The sequence below is a fragment of the Perognathus longimembris genome, chromosome 18 (genome assembly GCF_023159225.1).
Source record: "Perognathus longimembris pacificus isolate PPM17 chromosome 18, ASM2315922v1, whole genome shotgun sequence".
NCBI classification, from domain to species: domain Eukaryota; kingdom Metazoa; phylum Chordata; class Mammalia; order Rodentia; family Heteromyidae; genus Perognathus; species Perognathus longimembris.
The window spans coordinates 31792961-31811375 of NC_063178.1; the positions used below are offsets into that span (position 1 = coordinate 31792961).

At 38.0% G+C, this 18415-nt stretch overlaps 1 pseudogene; it reads left to right on the forward strand.

The window, feature by feature from the left end:
* The first annotated feature begins 1481 nt into the window (after positions 1–1481).
* On the forward strand, positions 1482–16774 carry LOC125366908 (annotated as a pseudogene).
* The last annotated feature ends 1641 nt before the right edge of the window (positions 16775–18415 follow it).

Genomic DNA, 18415 nt, shown 5'->3' on the forward strand with positions numbered 1-18415 from the left:
TCCTTCATTCTGAGCAAAATGCTAGTGAACAGATACCATCTTCAACAATAAACTGCGCATGGTGGCAAAGCTGTGGTTCCAAGTAGGTGTTCAGTTAGGTAGGATTGTTATTCAGTCTGGCCCTGGGAGCTGGGAGGGTGGAAAGAAGAAACTCCGTGGAAATGAGAAATATAAGGGACGAGATGAGTAAGTGGAGGGGGTGAGGTGGCAGGCATGGGAGAGAATGTTGAAAGGGGTCCTATTGATACAGATGCATTGTATTCATGAACCGCTTCAGTGAATGGCAACATCTTTATACAACTATGTAAAGGTGATAAAAATATTCAAAAAATAAGAAGAAAAAAATCAAGATGGAAGCATAGCTTTTGTGGTAAAAGTGCCTTCCTGGAAAGAGAAGATCCCTAGTCCTAACACACAAAACATACACACACACATTCACACACAGCAATTTTCAATACATAGAAGTTATCAAGAAATTGTTTCTTAAAATCAATCACTGCTTTTTTTTTCTTTTTTCTTTTTTGTCAGTTGCAGTGCTTGAACCCAGGCCCTGGATGCTAGCAGTCTCTGAGCCTTTGTATCCAAGTCTAGCCTTCTATCAGTTGAGCCACAGTATCACTTCTGGTTTTTGAGTGGTTAATTGGAGATAAGAGTCTCTTGGGGACCTTCCTGCCTGGGCTGGCTTTGAACTGTGATCCTCAGATCTCAGCCACCTGAGTTGCTAAGAATACAGGCATGAGCCATGGGCACCCTGCTAATCACTGCCTTTTTGAAAATGAAGGAAGATTTATTTTTATGACTAAATTTCTTCATAGAAAATAGTTATAATGGGGCTGGGAATATGGCCTAGTGGCAAGAGTGTTTGTCTGGTATATATGAAGCCCTGGGTTCAATTCCCTGGCACCACCTATATAGAAAATGGCCAGAAGTGGCACTGTGGCTCAAGTGGCAAAATGCTAGCCTTGAGCAAAAATAATCCAGGGGCAGTGCCCAGGCCCTGAGTTCAAGCCTCAGGACTGGCAAAAAAAGAAAAAAAGAAAATAGTTATAACATGCAAAACCAGTAAAATAAAAAGAAACATTAATTCTTTCAATGAGCTAGCAATATTGTGAAATTTATAGTACATACCTTTGTGATTTAATCATTGGGTTTAAAGGCATTTTTCATAAATGAAATCACACTAAGTAAAATTAATTCATGGCCAATGAATGTCTCCAAATTTATCTTCAGACAATAAATTTACTTTGGAAAGCATCTTGAGTAGGCAGAAATTCCATTTTTGTGTAATTTCACAAAAGAATTCCTTGGAATAATGTTTTGATAGAAAAAAATGGCTTTGTTAGTTAGGAGGAAAACAGCTAACTTCTGGACATTTCTCATTACTATTTCCAGGGAAAATCTCTCTGCTAAAGCTGTTGATCAAGACATGAAGACAGTTTCAGTTTCACTGTTCCTTTTGCACAACACATACTGGGTGGCCTGCCATATGTGGCTTGATGCTCAGCCTGTAAAAGCAGTGCTTTCCTGACTAGCCAGAGGGAAGAACTCAGAGCAAAGGCAGCTGAGAATTTGTCTCCTGACTACAGAATCCACACCAGGTAAGTTCTGTGTGGTCTTTCGTGTGCTATTTCCCTTCAGGATCAGCAACAAGGAGCTAGGTCCCCAGCAATTTTGCTAGCTGGGGCTCCTGGAGTGGTAAGGAGTTAAGGCAGCAGTGGTTGTGAGGACATGGGAGGCCCCAGGATTTGTGACCCTCCAGATTGTTTCTGGCATTTCAGCTCCTAAGGCCCCTTCAGTCCTGAGGCAGCTGTGGGGTGGTAACCCTAGCAAAGCATATGCAGGAAGAGCTGCTTTTCCTCAGGTGTCCAGAACAGGTTGCAGCTCCATGTGGCCTTAATTCCCTCCTGGCACTGAGGAACCAAACCCTAGTCCAAACCCGAGCAGAGTCACTGCTGGAGGATTGCTTCTTCCAGCCCTCTCTTGCCCCAATTACACCATTATCCTCAGTCATCAGATGTTTCCCTGACAGTAGCTACCTGGAATTGGAAAAGCTGAGAGCAAAAGGAGTCTTCACTAGTCCATTTGCATCCTAAATGCCTAGCTTCCCAACTTTCTGGTGCCCATGCACACTGGTTCATGGTTTCCTTGCAGCTGAGCCACTTGGACTACTTGATTTTCTCCCTCTCACCAGTCAAATGTTACAAACAGCAGTAAGGTCTCAGCCTAGTGTATATCCTGAATGGTTTAACTCCTTTGAACAACTAACTTAATTTGTAGAAGCTGGAATATGTTAGGCAGGGTGATATCAAGGGGTGCAAGGTGAGGTAGATGAAGAGAGGAAGAGTGGATAAATGCAGTCATAATATTCAATATACATATGTGAAAATGGCACTGTGTAACTGAGGAGATGGGTGGGTTGAGGAGAACCATGAAAGGTGTCATTGGATGAGGGTAGATTGTATTTACAGATTGACATTAAATTGAAACTCTTTTATGAACTTGTTAGAGGCAATCTCTTTTAAATGTGTAAGATATCCAAGAAGGACTTCAGTATGCTTGTGTTATTTAGGGAAAGTCAGTTTGAGGTAGTTTTAATTTAATTGTATCTAGGTCTAACTCATAGGCAGTCCTGTACATGGAAGGTCCTGTACATGACCTTCTTCTTCTCCCATTTAACTTGGAGTTGAAAGCTTCTATGTTCAATATATTAGTCCTGCACTGCTACCAGAGATGAGGAGGAAGGAGAAGGAGGGAGAGGAAGAAGAGAAGAGAGGAGGATAAGGGATAGGAGAAGTGAGAAAGAAGGGCAGAAAGAGGAGGAGAGTGACAGAGAGGGAGGAGAGAGAGGAAAAGGGGGAGAGGAAGAGAAGGGAAGACAGGGGCAAGGCAGGGAAAGAGGAAAAAGGAAGAGAAGGAGGAGGAGGAAGAGGATCAACAAGAAGAGAGAAGAGAGAAAAAGGGAGTAGAAGAAAGGAGAAGAAGGAGAAGAGAAGAGAAAGAAAGGAGAGAGGGGAAGGAGGGGAGAGAAAAGGAAGGAGGAAAGGGAGAGAGGGAGAGAGGGAGGAAAGGAAGGAAGGAAGGGAAAGAAAGAATAAAGGATAGGAAAAAGGAAAGAGAAAAAAGAAAGAGAAGGCAAGGAATAAAACATAAATATAAAATTTATGACCCTTTTCCTAGTGCTTTCTTTTCTTTCTTGTTTCTTTTCCTTTCTTCCTCCCTCCCTCCCTCCATCCCTCCCTCCTTCCCTTCCTTCCTTCCTCCTTCCTTCCTTCCTTCCTTCCTTCCTTCCTTCCTTCCTTCCTTCCTCCCTCCCTCCCTCCCTCCCTCCCTCCCTTCCTCCCTTCCTTCCTTTCTTCCTTCCTTCCTTCCTTCCTTCCTTCCTTCCTTCCTTCCTTCCTTCCTTCCATCCTTCCTTCCTTCCTCCCTCCCTCCCTCCCTCCCTCTCTCCCTTCCTTCCTCTCTCTCCCTCCCTCTCTCCTTCCTTCCTTCCTTCCTTCCTTCCTTCCTTCCTTCCTTCCTTCCTTCCTTCCTTTCTTTTCCTTTTTTGTTAGTCATGGGGCTTGAACCATCTGTAGCATTTCTAGTGACAAGAGGTAGTAATGAGTGTGATACACTACATAAAATCCTTCACTGTGTGAAATGCTGGCACTCATACTTTCATCATTTTATTAGAATGAGCATCATGTTATTAGAATTCTGCAGGCACATTTTGCGTTCTATATCAGGTCACCCTAGTTTTGTTATAGCATTGTCTTGTTCATATAACTATCACGGTACTTCCATTCTTAGGCTGCCATAATGATATGTTGTCTATTTATACCAGCATACTATAAGATTTTGAGATCCTCTGGATTACTCAGCACATTTTATCTATCAATTTCTGTTCTTCTTTTTTTCTACTGTATTAAAACACTTGTATTCATCTAGACAAATAACAGCCTACTAGAGAGACTAAATGTTATCAGCCTTCTTTGTGAATAGGCTGAATAGGAGAAACAATTTTATCAAGTGGAGTGTGAGCAGATTTATTATGCAATAATCAATCATCCAAAAGATGTCCTTAAAAAGGAGATAGCCTAGTCTTTCCCTTACCGATGGGAAGGTACCTATGGCCATGAGCTATTTTGACCAGGAGATGTCATGTTCAAAATTGAGGGGATGGGTGGAGTTGGGAGACATGGGGAAGAATGATGGAATGGGTGACATTAGTCAAGATGCATTGTACTCACAAACTGACATGTTCAATTGAAACCCCTTTGTACAACTACTAAAAGTTAACAAAAATAGTATTAAAAAACTAAACTGCTTTTTTAAAAAGAACCTAACACACACATTTTGCAAATGAGAAGGTTATTGTACATGTTCCTGGAGTTCCCGTTAGACCTTGTGTTCTATCACACTTTTATTCTTTCTTCTATTTTTTGCGGGGGGATGCAGGTTAATATGGCATCAGGATCCAACATGATGACTTCCATTTGCTTAGTGGAAAATGAGAAAGAGCAGCTGATGGTGAACCCTGAAGCAAGATTCTTCAAGATTCTTGAAAAGATTACACAGCCTGTGGTAGTGGTGGTCATTGTAGGAATGTATCATACAGGAAAATCCTACCTGATGAATCACCTGGCTGGACAGAACCATGGTGAGTTTTCTTAACCAGGAGCCACTTGCTGGAATCATTGTTAATGCAAGGTAATCATGCCTGTTATATCATTGGAAAGAATCTGACTCTCCCTGAGGGCAAAACGTGTGATGTTTGATGTTTGTTTTTAAGATTGTCATGAGCCTGACACTGGAGGCTCGTGCCTGTAATACTTCCTACTCAGGAGGCTGAGATCTGAGGATCACGGCTCAAAGCCAGCTGGGGCAGGAAAGTTCATGATCCTCTTATCTCCCACTAATCACCAGAAAACCAGAAGTGGCTCTATGGTTCAAGTGGTAGAGCGCTAGCCTTCAGCTGAAGAGCTCAGGGACAGCACCCAGGAACAGAGTTCAAGCCCCACAACAGACAAAAAAAAAAAATCATCATAAAAGCTTGTAATTTTATATCCATATAGGCATAAGTTCTCACTCTGTTCAAGTGAAAAGCAAGAATCTTCCAATTCTGTTTAGTGATTTGCAGGAAGCGTATTCTGGTGTAATCCATCTTAGCTACTCAGTTCCTGTGATTATTCTCTTCCTCCCTCCCACATAATTCTGTTAAGACCGTAGAACCAGTGCAAATTTTACCCAGTACATTTTGTTAATAGAAGTGGAATAAAAGGAGGTTGTAAGATGAAAGGAAAGCAATAAAAATTCATTTTCTTAAAAATTATGCTTTATAATTGTATGTCTATAATAGTAAACCATAGGCCGTATAAAGAAGGTAGAAAACTTGCTTCAAATATTGTCATTTGTATTCCATATTTTGTTAAATGCAGGTAATTTTTGGTTTTGTTTTTAATTTTTCCTATCTCTAAGTTGTTGTAAAAAGAAGTTGCCACTCAACAAAGCAGTTTATAAACGCAGTGTGTCTTGATCTGTGTGGGTGATTTTCTTGAATAAGATCATTTTATTTGTTCCTTCTTGATTTCCAGAGAATCTGTCCCGAGCTCTATCAATCCTCTGCCTATGAAGGCTCCCTTCCTCACATTTTCATCTTTCCTACTAGCTCATTATCTTAAAGAACAGAACCTCACACTACTATATTCTCAGAACTTAAACACGTCTATATAACTTTCTTCTCTTTGGTTGCAGGTTTCAATCTGGGCAGTTCAGTGAGGTCTGAAACAAAGGGCATCTGGATGTGGCATGTGACTCATCCCACTCAACCAAATTTCACCTGGGTCCTCTGGACACTGAAGGCCTGGGTGATGTGGAGAAGGTAAATCAAAATCATGGAGGAGTCTCCCTTGGTTGTGTTCCTTAACTTACCATTTATCTCTCTAAATTTCCACTGCTTAATTCAGTTCCTGAAAACTATAAATCTAGTTATGAATGGAAGCTAAATTTGTTTGTTGATACTACTCTGATAAACCAAAATATTTTGATGTATTATCATCCTTCAAAAAAAACCAACATGAAAACCTTTCCCCCTTTCTCTTACTCTGCTTTTTTGCAAGTGAATCACTAGGTAAACTCATTCTTTGTTCTTTTATTACTCCTGGGCATCCAAGTCAGGGTTTTGTGCATCCTAGACAATGCTCTACCACTGTGCTACCACCTCAGTCTAGTATAGAGATCTTAATGTAAGATGGTAGTAACATTAAACTCTACCCCTAACAGAGATAGCATAGATATTATTGGAGATTCTTCTGTAAGGAAGAGGTTTCCTCTACTCTGTCAACTGTTCACTTATTAAGTCATTCATATCAGCACAAAGAAAGTTTTATGCTTTGATTTTATGCTTTGATTTATGCTTTTGTAGAAAATATTGGGGACTGAACAAAAAAGAGTGTTGCATACTAGTTTTTGTACTTACCACTGAGCTAGACTCTGGCCCCTTATACTTTGCTTTTGCTTTGTTCCATGTTTAGATATTGTGAGTTCTTTCAGTTTGTTATCTCTGTTATGGTAAAATATTCTTTGCAACTGGGAGTATGATACAATTTAGTAAATATTCATTAAAGAGATCAATTCTAAGTCCCTATCCTATATTCTATGGATCCAGCAGTAAAAGGTAAGGGCCTAACACAGGAGCCTACTTCAGGAGCCAACATACATTTTGTATAAGCAGCACAAGGTGCTACAGATGCCCAGAGTGACCATATAAGCTATGTATATGGGTCAGAGAACATTTCCTAGAGGTAAGGACATCTCAGTGGTTACCTATGAGGCCAATAGGACTTTGAGTCTAATGACACAGTATAAATTGCTTTTGTTTAGAATTACTCATTGCCTCTATAACTTGCGGGAATTGAGCACTTAATTCTATTTTCCTATACTTCATGGCCCATCTCATCTTATCCTGAATCTTGTTTCTGGCTTTACCTTTCAGCCTGTTACACATGCTCACTGCTACCATGTATATGATCTTTTAGTCTCTAATTATGCATTCTATCATTTTTAAGTAAATGAGGCACTTTGAAACAACTACCATCCCAGTGACACACTTACATGTTTAAAGCTGTAAAGTATTTGTTCCTATTTATTAAAATTGTTGATTTCCCTCACACAATAAAATTTTAGTGTATTATTGGCAGGGATGATAATCTTGGATATACATTCATATAGCATTTACTTATATACAATACTTATGACATTTTTTGGCCAGTCCTGGGCCATAGGCCATATCCCCAGCCCTATGATGGTTACTTTTAATATTTCTGTCACCTACTGTATATAGTTGCTGTAGAAAGTATTGTATACACATTTAACTATATCATCATTCATTCTGACTAAGGAAACCAAAGCCCAAAGAAGATCACTGTTAATAATGAAAGGAAGAGGGGCTGGGGATATGGCCTAGTGGCAAGAGTGCTTGCCTCGTATACATGAGGCCCTGGGTTCGATTCCCCAGCACCACATATACAGAAAATGGCCAGAAGTGGCGCTGTGGCTCAAGTGGCAGAGTGCTAGCCCTGAGCAAGAAGAAGCCAGGGACAGTGCTCAGGCCCTGAGTCCAAGCCCCAGGACTGGCCAAAAAAAAATAATAATAATGAAAGGAAGTGTAAACAAGATAGTTAAAAAACAAAACAACTTTGATCTTTCTTTATTTCAACTGAAGTGTGAAATGAACAATAAATGAAAGACTGTCACAGGTAGACTTCTATGTCCCTTGCTCTCATGTGCTTTCTAAGAATGACACGTAGATCTTTGCCTTGTCCATTTTACTCAGTATCACCTTTGTCTACAATAGCGTAGGCACCATCAACCAGCAGGCCCTGGAGCAACTGCAGTATCCTTCCTGGAAAACAATAGTCATGTTGTATTGAGTTTAGGAAGATGGCAACTGACCCTGTTTCTTTTCTTTATTTTTTTCTTTCTTTCTTTCTTTTTTTTTTTTTCTTTTGCCAGTCCTGGGCCTTGAACTCAGGGCCTGAGCACTGTCCCTGGCTTCTTTTTGCTCAAGGGTAGCACTCTGCCCCTTAAGCCACAGCGCCACTTCTGGCCGTTTTCTATATATGTGGTGCTGAGGAATTGAAACTAGGGCTTCTTGCCACTGGACCATATTCCCAGCCCTGACCCTGTTTCTTTAAGTGACTCAGTTCTCCTGGTTGAGGAGAGTACATAGCACAAAATGGAAGGTTATCAGTGGGTTCATAGGCAAGATCTGAAACTTGTGGTGTATGGTGCTTTTCACTCTTTAGCTAAGACCCCAGCTATGTAACTGAACTAACAGAGCTAATCAGGGCAAAGTCCACTACAAAGTCATCTGATGAAATCGATGACACTGATGAATTTGTGAGTTTCTTTCCAGACTTTGTCTGGACTGTTCGGGATTTCATTCTGGAGCTGAAGTTGGATGACAGGCCCATCACAGAGGATGACTATCTGGAGAATGCCTTAAAGCTTATTTCAGGTAAGGTTCAGTAGAGCTGTAGTATATTCTAAGCCTTTTCAATCAGCATTGGATGTATATGTTTACTTGAGATTGGATTGTGCCTTAATATGATATACTAATTGTTGAAAGGTGACTGGTAATAGTTACTCAAAGATTTTTTTTTTAAAAGAATGACTCTATTTCCAGTTTCTTTATAGTACTCTAGCATTGTATATGATAAGAATTCTCATATCTAAAAAAGTTAAATACATTTTGAGAGTATTTTATGAAACAGCACATGCAAGAAAAAGCTTTACAGAGTTGTATCAACTCTCATAGCTTGCATGTCATAGAAACCAAGCTTAAAAATAAAAACAACAGCGTGTTGTTCCTGAACATTTATAATATCATGTTCTGGCAAAATATTTCTTAAACAGACCCATATACAAATAAAATATTTCACAAAGTATGTTTTAGAAAATGTTTTGGTTTTTCATCTAAACAATTAATAAACCCACAGGCACGTCTATGCTATTCCAGAGTTATCATTTGAAAATCTTCTAAAAATCACTAAAATCACTAAAAAAGGCACAAATACTGGATTAAATTTTTAAGATGAATTAACACCATGCCAAAAATTATCCTGATTATAATCCATCCTATAATATTGAAAGGTCCACATATTAAGTTTTTTAAAGTAAGTGCTTCATGTGAAAAAATTAAAATTTGGTATGCATGGAATTATATTTAATAAATGAGTCAATTTTTAAATTATTTTCCACAGTATATTTTACTAATATCTAACTCATTCACATTCCTCAATGGAAGACTATTATATACAGTAAATACTTAAGAAAAACCTTAATATTTCTTTTGAGTAAGATTCAATCTTTATTTACCTTTTTTTATATCATTTTCTTTATTTGTAACCTTATACTTAATGAATTAAATATTTCAGACTTGTTAAAAATACTGTATTATCAAAGTGAAGTGTTGGGGGGCACTTGAAAAGACAATATATAAAAAAGAAAAGACAATATAGATATTTTAGATACCATTTTATTCTCTTTCATTATTTATCCATTGATTCTTACACACTAGTTATTCACATTGTCTCTGTGAAACTTCATAAAGTAATTTAGATATGATGAAGACATATCCACATTACCTTTAAGTTAACTGTACTCCTCAAAAGTTTCAGTGGAAGTAATCTTTAAGAAATTTGTGCTATGTGTTTCTATTTGGTTGATATTTGTAACACATTTTCTGTTCTGACTTGAATGTTACCTATTCTCTTTCTAACATAATTTTCCAGTAGCATCTTATCTTTTCCTGGTATAATTTTATTTTAAGTCTTTTTTACATTTCTTTTCTGACAAAGATACAATAAAATAAGAAAACTGCTTCTAACCATTTTGTTCTACTAATCACCCAAAAAACATGTATTAAACTCTTAATGCATGAGAGTTTCACTAGAATTAGGGAGACTAATAATTTTCCCCCGTTTATGGACAGATACACTGCTTAATCTTCAAAATTACATTTTTCCTTTTGCCTCTGTGCACAAGGTTGGTTTGCAATGCAGTATCATGTGATTAGACTGAAGGAGATTTCACATCAGTAATATAAAATCTGTGGAATGAAAATACTGAGCCCCTGGCATGATGGATGCCCCTCCAATGACCAACATTTTTCTTTTATTGTTATAGACATGAGTTTGAAAATCCAAAATGCCAACTTGTCTAGGGAGTGTATCAGGTATTTCTTTCTAAAACATAAATGTTTTGTCTTTGATCGACCTACAAAAGAAAAAGATCTCTTAGTTTATATTGAAGACTTGCCAGAAGACCAGCTGGATTGTAATTTCCAAATGCAATCCAAAAAAAATCTGTTCCTCCATCTTTACCAATGCAAAACCCAAGACTGTGAGAGAGGGAATTATTGTCACTGGAAAACGTGAGTCTTCTTAGCTTCTGGACTTATCTCTCTTTTTAGTTCCCTGAAGTAAAGCTTTGATTATGTTTTTGAATATATTAAGAAGATAGGAAATTAGTTCATGCTATGTATATAATTTCATCTCCACTAACTATTGTCGTTCTACATGAAGCTTTATAGAGATGGAATGTATCTTGAGAAACTATTCCACTGATGATATTAGGGCCTACTGATCATAAGGAGTAATACCTGTGTTTCAGGTTAAGTAAGTTGGGCAAGTGTTCTCCTATATAGATAGAAAAATGTTTTGTGAATTTAAATGAGTTAAGAAGTAAATAAGATGTCAAGCTCCTAAAAGTGCATCCAGATTTAAAACAAAAATTCAATTAAATCCTAGCTATAGAAGTGGCTTCAGGATATGGACAATATGTACCGATAATGCGAAGTTTTGTTATGAAATTCTTGTTCACAGCATATGCAGATTTTCATTCTTACTTATAATTGGGTCTCAAAGGTCAGATTTGGGGTTTTTTTTGCATATGTTATTTCATTTTTAAAAATTTTTTATTATAAAACTGATGTACAGAGAGGTTACAGTTTCATACGTTAGGCATTGGATACATTTCTTGTACTGTTTGTTACCTTGTCCCTCATACCCCCCTCTCCCCTCCCCTTCCCCCCCCCCCCGAGGTGTTCAGTTTGCTTACAGCATACAGTTTTGCAAGTATTGCTTTTGTTGTTGTTTCTCTTAATTTACCCTTTGTCTCTCAATTTTGGTATTCCCTCTCAATTTCCTAGTTCTAATACCAGTATACACGGTTTCCAATATACTCAGATAAGATTACAGAGATAGTGTAGATACAATCCAAGAAGGTGATACAAGAACATCATCAACAGTATAAACTACAGATACACATGGGATGTTGAAAGTAGTTACAACTGTGATATAACAATCATTTCCATAAAATGGAGTTCATTTCACTTAGCATCATCTTATGTGATCATAAGGGTATAGCTATTGGGCTCTTGTGATCCTCTGCTGTGGCTTGCCTAATCCTGTCCTAATTATTCCCAATAAGGGAGACCATAGAGTACATGTTTCTTTGGGTCTGGCTCACTTCACTTAGTATAATTTTTTCCAAGTCCTTCCATTTCCTTACAAATGGGGCAATGTCATTCTTTCTGATAGAGGCATAAAATTCCATTGTGTATATGTACCACATTTTCCTGATCCATTCGTCTACGGAGGGGCATCTGGGTTGGTTCCAGATTCTCGCTATGACAAATTGCGCTGCAATGAACATTGTTGTGCTGGTGGTTTTACTGTGATTTTGTTTGTGGTTTTTTGGATAAATACCCAAAAGTGGGGTTGCTGGGTCATAGGGGAGTTCTATATTTAGCCTTCTGAGGAATCTCCATACTGCTTGCCAGAGTGGCTGTACCAGTTTACATTCCCACCAACAATGAAGTAGGGTTCCCTTTTGGCCACATCCCCTCCAACAACTGTTATTGTTAGTTTTCTTGATATATGACATTCTTACTGGGGTGAGATGGAATCTCAATATTGTTTTGATTTGCATTTCTTTTATGGCCAGTGATGTAGAGCACTTTTTCATATGTCTCTTGGCCATTCTCACTTCCTCATCAGAGAAGTCTCTTTGTAGGTCTATAGCCCACTTGATGAGTGGGCTATTAGTTCTCAAAGGTTAGATTTGAACATTGATCCTATTGGTGGTTATCAGTGATTTTAATTGTAATGTACAAGTGAAGAGCATGAAAGAAAAGAATGAATAGGAAAAGACAGTGCTACCAGAAGAAGTAGCCTTTGTCAACTAAGATAAAGAAATTTTATACCAGGTAATAAATTGTGGTTATCTAGGGTGAAAAATTAGCAAGAAACTACTCAATCAGTAACTAGGCATGGTAGCTTCTGCCTACAAGCTGATGGACAACAGACATTTATCCTTTATTCTTATATAATAAATTACAATATGATTGGTAGTATAAAAAGCCAGGCACCAGTGGCTAATACCGTAATCTTAGCTGCTCAGAAGGCTGAGATCTGAGGATCATGGTTCAAAGCCAATCTGAGCAGGAAAGTCTTTGAAATTCTTATCTTCAATTAAACAGCAAAAGTCCAGAAGTAGAGCTGTGGCTCAAACAGCTTTGAGCATAAAGCTTAGGAACAGAGTCTACACCCTGAGTTCAAGCCCCAAGACCAGAATTAAAATAAGCCAAATGTACACGGATAGTCATTTCTGTATGTCCAAAGTGTAGTGTATGATGTTGGATGAGCCCCCAGTGCTTGGCCTAGGGCGCCCAAGGTCTATGTGAGATCACGACCTTAGTTTCTGCAATGAAGTTGCTGTTGGGATAAAAGCACAACCCAAACTTTTTTGGGGGAGGGGGCATATAATTTCATGCTTTTATATGCTCATTGCAAGAATTAATTAATGGTTCCAAACACCTGAACAGATGAGAAACTTCAGTGTTAATTGCATACTTTTTTTTTAACATTTGCACTTTCATCCTTGCAACACAAATCCTCAGATAACTCTCCTAGCCACATTCCACTTGCAATTTTGCTTATCTTGTGGTTTTATTGTTGTTAATCATTTCACTGTTGAAAGAATTGTGCAGGTCCTGTCATTGAATTCCATCATTTTACAGAGAATGAGCCTGGTTCCCAAAATGTTCAGGGACTTTCTAATATTACTTAGACAGTTTTCAGAAGTAGCAGTGGCTCCTTCCCATGTCCCAGTATGCTCTGAGCCTTCACCTTACTTTTTCCATGAAGATCACCATAGACTTTCTTTCTAATACCTCCTTTGTACTGTCTTCCTATGGCCTTAACAGAGCAGCCTAGAGAGAAAGAAGGAAGAGTTCATCCTGCAGAATGAAGAAGCATCTGTCAAATACTGCCAAACCCAGCTGAAGAAAGTTTCTGAGCATTTAATGAAATGCATTTCCAATGGAACTTTCTCTGCCCCTGGAGGACACAGTCTGTACTTAGAAAGCAAGTTGAAGGTTGGGCTTTACTATGAGACTGCCCCAGAAAGGAGTAAAGTTAAGGAATAAGGACTAGGGGGATTAATTGCAGTTAGACAGAGAATCTCACTACTAAAGAATACAGAATCATTTGTGAAAAGAAAGTCTGCATTTTCCTTCTATATCCACAATTACTTTTTACAAACATAATCATACTTTATTATGTTAAAATTAAAAACAAAATTTTTTCTAAGTATTATCACAATGACTTGCTCTTAATGAAACATTCTTTCCTAAAAAAAAGGACATAACAGCAATAATCCCAGATACAGTAGGATAATTTTAATAGGTCAAACAATGTGATTGTATCTTAGTGAAGTTGATGAGATTTAAAAATTAAAGACACTCTTTTGTTATGTTCACAAGAAACTGATTGTCTTGCTTGAGATACAAGTAGTAAATTGAATTTCACAAAATAAAGTAGGTCATCCTGGGCTGAACATCAAGTAAAAAACAATGGTGGAATAATATGGTTACAATATTAATGTTAATAATGCTCAAACATATTCAAAATCATATTTTATGTTTCATTGGAATTTTGTTTTTATTTTTCTTTGATTTAAGTCAGGGTGTTTCATGTAGGTAAGGCTCCCAACACACATTATTTCCACTTCAGCCTCCCCAGTGATATGATTAGATTTGTGCACCACTATGCTTCAACTTCAACACCCTATTTAACATCATGAATACTCAGTAACCAGTACTTTTGTGATACTTGGAAAATTATAATTTAATTTTAAGAACAATGTGATAAATTAGTACTATTTTTTCCAAGATTTGTAGCTGAGAAATGTGAGGCACAGGGAAGCTAACAAATTGCAAATTCCTTGAGTCTGTCATTGGGGAACCTGGTAGGACACTTGCATAGGACAGCCATACACAATTCCAGAGTTAGATTGAGAGAGCTTTCTTCAAGAGCAGAGGGAAGGTCAGGATGAATCACCAGAGGATTCCATGCAGGTTATAAAAAGAATACAGGTATCCCAGCAGAAGAATAGAATGTAGGGATATAATATTTGTTTTAGGCAGTACTGGGTTTTGAACCCAGGGATTACTACTTGCTCAGCTTGCTTTCTTGGCTGGTATACTCCCTTTTGACTCATGCTTCTAGTTTGGCCCTGTGCTGGTTATTTTGGAGGTAGAGTCTCCCAGATGATTCTGCCAGGGCTTGTTTCAAATGAGGATCCCCTGTATCTCAGTAGTAGTTAGGATTTGTGGGCATGAGCCACCAGTACCCGGCCAGAGGGTACAGGTTTTAGGTACATGTAAATCTCATTGATAAGCTAAAATAGAAATAAACTTCTCTGTTTAAAAAAAAAAAAAAGACTGTAAGCTGAGTGCTGGTGGCTCATGTCTGTCATCTGAGTTGCTCACGAGGCTGTGATCTGAGGATCACAGTTCAAATCCAGGTCATGAGACTTTTATTTCCAACTAACCATCAGAAGACCAGAAGTGATAATGTGGCTCAAAGTAGTAGAGTGTTAGCCTTGAGCACAAAAGCTCAGGGACAGCGCCCAGGCCCTTAGTTCAAGACCGGCAATAAACAAAAATAAAAAGTGGGGGGGGGGGGGAGGCTAGAGAGCTAGGCAGAGGCTGCTATAAAAAGTTTTGAGGTACTCCAAGAGAGATTGGTTTTGCTATTATGGTTCAAGAAGGAACAGAAAAATGAGGAGAAAAATGGGGGAGGAGGTAGCAAGTTTGATGAGAAATGTACTCTCTGCCTTACATATGAAACTGTATCACCTCTGAATATCACTTTGAAAATAAATAAATAATTTTTTAAAAAGGAACAAAAGCAAAGGAATCTTGAAGACAGTTGAAATTTTACAGGATTTAGAGAGAAATAATTTCTGCAATAATGGAATTGACTTTTGCTGATTGACATATTCCACTTATTTGTTGGTGTCCTAGGCAAATGAAGTCTTCCAGAACTTCCTGCAGTCCTAGGATGCTATAGAAAAATCAATCCTACAGTCAAAGCTTTCACCGACACACAGAAGGCCATAGCAGGTATTGGGGATGACACAGCTTTCAGGAGAGGGGGTTGGTTTCTGAAAACCCTAACAATGGACATGAAGGTCTTTATGGAAGGAGCTTCCTGTTCTATCTGGGAATACACATGATGCTAAAGCAGAAAAATAAAAAGTCCGTTCTCGTCATACTCAGCCAGTGTGGCAGCACATTTCTAAATCATCCGGACATTGCTTAGGTTTGGTCGTGGGAAGAATTCAGAGACAATTTTGTCTCTGAGCCCAGATGGTTTAGGGTTATGGCTTGACTCTTGTTTTTCTTCTCTAAATCCAATGTGAGATAGCTGAGAGGGCTGCAAAGGAGGCAGCTGAAAAGGAGCAGGAACTGCTAAGACAGTAACAGAAGGAGCAGCAGGAAAGGATGGAAGCCCAAGAGAAAAGCTTCAAGGAAAATGTGGCCCAACTACAGGCAAAGATGGAAAGTGAAAGAGAGAATCTGATAAGAGATCAGAAAAAGAAGCTGGAACACAAGCTGAAGGAGAGTCTGGATGGGGTGTGGGACCTATCATGAGGATAATTTCAAGCTTGCCTTTGCCCAGTGCCTCCCACCCTCCTGAGAGAATCACATGGAGTTAGGAGCACATATGTTCTTACTACCCAGGAATCATGAGGAAGCATTAGACAAATGTATCAAAGAGCACTGTTGGAGGGGGAGAGGGAGAGAGGGGTCTTAGGGTTGCTAGGTCCTAGGGTTGCTTGGTCCTAGGATTGCTAAGAGCAAACTTTTGATACTCAGTAAGTTTTATTTTCAGGGCTTACTTTTTCATTCATTAGGCCCAAGAAGAAATGCTTAAAGAAGGATTTAATAAGAAATATGAAGATATGAATACAGAGATACATCAACTGAAAAAGGAGATTGAAAAAAACCAAGGAAGAGAAGTCATGGGGTGTAGGGTTCTTTGATGGCATTGGTGATGTGTTTCTTAGAACAGTGCCCAATCCTGTTGATAAGGTAGCTGGTGCCATTGCAAAAGGGATAAGCTCCACAATGAAGTAGACTCATGATTTGTATTAGGAAATGATAAATAAGGTCATTCATTTGTCTGAGTCTTAATTTTCAAGTTATCATGATATTTAAAAAAATTTCAAAACAAGGGAATACAGGAATGGAGAGATGGTGACAAAATGCAGCCATTGTATTTAATATACATTATACTAAAACTGAATGATGTGAGTTGGGACCAGAGGAAAAAACGTGGGAGGAAAATGAAGAAAGGGGTGACATAACATCTGAACCATTGTACTCATAACCTGAATTATGGACCTGTAACCCCTTTGTACTCCTTAATAATAACAATAAAATTTGAGTTAAAATATCAAAAACAAAAAGTACATAGGGTAACAATTAAATATCTCAATGAAAATAAAAAGTTGTTTCAAAATCCTAACCCTATGTTTATAAAGTTAGTGAATTATAATGAAGAAGTAATTCTCATCAGGGCCAACTTGGAGATTTTGGATGCTCCTAAGCTGTTTTGCTGAGGACTCTGATGATCTAAACAATAAGAATGTCACTTGTGTCTGTTGGATATGTTATTTTTGGATTCTAGAACTGTCACATAGTCTATCCATTTCTTTAAATGACACAGTTTAACATATGTTCTCCTGTTTCAAACCATCTGGAACTGAATGAAGTGTTCCTCTTGTGTGGTCCTTACACTACGCTATCACAAATCCTTCTTGAGATTGTAAAAATGATACTACATGTTAGGACAATGGGGGAGAAAGGAATTCATTTCCAACATAGTGTCTAGTGAGCATCACTACTGAATTTGTTCACCCTTTCTCCCATTTCTGTGCTTCCCTTTCGCCTCCCCGAATCAGAAAAACTTGCATACAAGACCAAGTGTACAGAACTCAAGAACAATGACAAAAGGGAATAAACCAAAGACAAAAGAAAAAAAAACTGCAAACAGCACAATAGAAAACCTCTGTTTATATTTCTTTCAGTTCATTTTGATAAGTATCATTTTATATGATCATATGCACATAGCTATTGAGCTCTTATGCAACTCTCTTAAGAATACCCTCCTTTGAGGATTTAATTGTTGTCATTATGTTTAATGTACTAGATGAATTTCCTTTAGCATACCCCCTACAGTCACTGCCTATGATTTTGGTACACTAAATATTGTATATATGCTTATGTGAATTAGGGACGGGAAATAAAAATGAAAGAAGGTGTAACAAATAAGACAAGAAATGTACTCACTGGCTTATTATGTAACTGTACCCCCTCTATATCTTGTCAATAATATTTAATTAAAAAATATCCTCCTTTGGATGATGCTAAGCGAAATGTACTCTGAGTTATGGAAACAAGTGGTATATCATTGTTGTTATTTTTAAGAAGCCATGTGTAATTATGCCCTTTTTCTTTTGTAGTTCTTTCCCATGGTTTTACCCCTGATATCACTGTAACTGATTTTAGTACCCTGGATACTGTATACACATGTTTTGGAACTAGGGAAGGGGAAGGGAATACCAAAATCAAGAGACAAAGGATAATAAGACAAACCAATGCAGCAACCATATTTACAAAACTATATGGTGTAAACCACTGTACAACTCATGGGGGAGAGAGGGAAATGGGGAGGATGGGGGGAAACGGGGGAGGAGGTAACAAGTCATTGAAGGTAAATTTAAGGCCTTAAAGTGAATTAATTAGTCTAATATAAAGCTGAACTGTAAACCATAACTCTATTATGTATGAAACTAAACCCTCTGCACATCACTATGACAATAAAGAAATTAAAAAATGTTAAAAAGTATATCCTCCTTTGTTCTCACTATGTGAATGTTTAAAATGCTGTTTATTTTTGTCTTTTACTATCCATTAGGTTTACTTGAAGTTTTATAGGCACATTCTAATTATTACAAATGAGGGAAACCATGGAGTCTATGTTTCTTTGGGTCTACTTTACTTCACTTGGTATAGTTTTTT